The sequence below is a fragment of the Sinocyclocheilus rhinocerous genome, unplaced genomic scaffold, assembly GCF_001515625.1.
Source record: "Sinocyclocheilus rhinocerous isolate Xijiao unplaced genomic scaffold, SAMN03320098_v1.1 scaffold828, whole genome shotgun sequence".
Taxonomy (NCBI): Eukaryota; Metazoa; Chordata; class Actinopteri; order Cypriniformes; family Cyprinidae; genus Sinocyclocheilus; species Sinocyclocheilus rhinocerous.
This window is the reverse complement of record NW_015634025.1, coordinates 28,054-31,429: the sequence shown is the minus strand read 5'-3', so window position 1 is coordinate 31,429 and position 3,376 is coordinate 28,054.

Genomic DNA, 3,376 nt, shown 5'->3' with positions numbered 1-3,376 from the left:
TAATATTTTGATTAATATTATTAAGTTCATTAAATATTAATTTATTGATATCATTATTTATATATATTTATTTTAAATGCATTTATTTATTAGTTTTTAATTTTTCATTATTTTCGTCTCAGTTTTAATTATTTTAGTACTTCAAGTTAAACTAAACAAAAATGAGAAATGTTACTTTGGCATCTCGATGAAATACGTTTTTTTATATTTCATTTCATTTCAACTAATGTTTATTTTATTTCACGTAACACACTTTTTTACGGTTTTAGTTTTAGTTAAATATTAGAATCAGGTCTCAAATTCATGTTCATTTGTTCAATTCTGACTAAATTTGTAATTAAAAGAAAAAAGAAAAAAAAAGATTTTTGGAAATAAAGACATGAGATGAATACAGAACTTAATTTTTCAATTTCCCCAAAGAACCTTTCACTGTTCTTAGTTCTCAATCATCTTTTATTAGTATGAGGAACGTTTTAATAATTTAAAGAACCCTTTTGCACTGTAAGGATTCTTTAGTGCATTTAAAAGATTGACGGACGTTAATGGAATCATGGATAAAAACGATAAAAACCAGCTTTATTTGTAAGAGTGATTTCTGTCCGTGACGATGAGTTACTTACTCTCGCACGCTGTCCGTGACTCGCATGTTGATCAGAAGAGCTCAGACTGCAGCTGATGAAGAGCGAGGCTCATATACTGCTGTATATCCAGCACTGTGTGTTATACCTGCATTGAGCTGAGTTCAGCTGCTTTCACACAAAACCCTCGCAGCAGCTTCACAGAAAGAGCCGCTGACACATTCACTTCAGTCTGGAGAGATAAAGTCCTATCTAGGCCTATAGTAACCCCATGAGAAGGAAATATCAGCTGCTTCTGAGCACGTCTTGTTTCAGGTCAACATTAAACACATGATTAAACTGAATCCTGCACGCACAGCAGCACAGCATTCTCTGATCTGAGCTGGAAATAGATGGAAAGTGTCAGGATTTGGAACATTTGAAAACAACGGAAACTGAAACGAAGAAGGAACTCAAGCAGAAAACTGCTCTTTATATGAGAATAATCAGATGCACTGTACGTAAATGAGTGTCAGCGATCACGTGACTATTTGTACAAACGCTCAGATGTTCTTGTTTCCACTGAAGCTGCAGATGCCAGACACACTTCTCAAACCACTGGTATTTTACTATGACTTATATACTGTTATAGCTTGTTTATACCTGAAATAAAATAAACGTTAACTGACATTTTTTTTTTATTTCATCTGATTCCCAAGGAAACATTTCTCATTTTCGATTAGTTTAATCTGAAGTAGTAAAATAACTAAAACATAAATGAACTAAAACTAATAAATACTAATTAATAAAACAATATAGGATATAGATATTTAAAGACATAAATAAATGAATGAATGAATGAATGAATGAATAACTGAATGAATAAATAAATGAATAAATAAATAATGAATGAATGAATGAATGAATGAATGAATAAATAAATAAATAAATAATGAATGTATGAATGAATGAATGAATGAATGAATGAATAAATAAATAAATAATGAATGAAATGAATGAATGAATGAATGAATGAATGAATGAATGAATGAATGAATGAATGAATGAATGAATGAATGAATGAATGAATGAATGAATGAATAAATAAATAATGAATGAATGAATGAATGAATGAATGAATGAATCAATCAATCAATCAATCAATCAATCAATGAATTAATTAATGAATAAATAATCAATGAATGAATGAATGAATGAATAAATAGAGAATAAAAATATTTAATACATTAAAAAATGATTCAAAATATGTAACACAAATGTTTTTATGGTTTTGGTTTTAGTTAACTATAATAACCCTGGCTAAAATTCACGCCCATTTTTCGATTTCCGACAACATTTGCAATTACTGGCGGTCTCAGATTTGTTAAAGCAGTCAAACAGACGCATTTAGGTTCACAGAAACTGAATATACACAGCACTATAACATAAAGATAAGGATGATGATTTTGGGATTCTCAAGAAACCGGAAGTTGTCAGAATGACGCGTCTTGCTGAATGTACACGCATTTGACAAACCCTGAGGAGACTTGAAAGGAAACCACACACTGGCTGTCAGCTGGCAGCGCCTCAAAAATATGCCCTCTGTAGGAGTAAATGATGTGCGCAGGTGTTTTGTTTGTTTTTTTCTTCCAGACTACAGCCTCAGTGACGGCTCTTGTGTTTTCAGAAAGTGGGGGATTTCTGCAAACCTACACAAACTGACAGAAAGCACAGATATCAGTCAGAAAACAACACAACTCAGAGATAAGAAATCACCACACTGGAGCTCAGACTCATTTCTGATGAACAGGAGCACTAACACTGATGTGATTTAGTCAATATCACACTTATGATGTCACTCTATAACAGTGAACCTCACTATTTTCTTCACGAGAGCCGCACTTATAGAACAAAGTTAATAGGAGAGCCACTTTTACTGCAAAGTATGAAAAGTTACATCCAGTCATAAATAGCATGCCTGCTTCTCAATCTGTCATCCCTGAACATACAATATGCAAAGCAATACAAAGGGGTTTATTTTTAAAAACGCTGAAAACACTGCAGGCTTCAGTATGCGTGTAGTAAACGAAACCGCGCGTCTGTGCCATTCATTCATAAAGAGACATGCAGGATTCGTATTTAAATTTTATTTTTGCAGCTTAATATTTACAGATACCAGTCGATATCGCAATTTGATTTAAGTGTAATGACCTACTTTTGATTTATTAACCCAAACTTTGACAAATTCCGTGACATTCCGCATACGCACCAGTTCGATCGCGTCCAGTGTAGACACGGTGTGAGTTTTTTTAATGGCTTAGTTTTAGCCCTGCTTGATTTTAATGTTTTTATTAAATATATGTATTGATCATATCATCGCATTATTTACTGCCATCTGCCATGCTCTATAACAAGGAAACAGATGTGTGTTGAGGAATCACATCAGATAATATGCGGGTCTGTGTAGGAAAGATCTGAATCAATGGACATGAAAAGCATACCGGTGTGTGTGTGTGTAAGAACAAACGGCTCGAATGATGTGAGAATAAGAGTTGGCAGAGCAAACCTACATTGTACTGTGTGGTTGGGAAATGAGAAACTCGGTGGTGGTTTGTGACTAACTTCAGCAGAACGAAATAGCTTCCTGTGGAACCAGAAGAAAAGTACGGTCAACAATACTGTACGACCATAAACCATCATCACAAAACAAACCCAGAGAAGCATATTTTTTTACAGTAAAAAAAAAAAACGTTTTTAACTCAAATGCGAGTCCATAATCCATAATAACGCTTCCTCCAGTGAAAAAGTGTTCTGGTGTG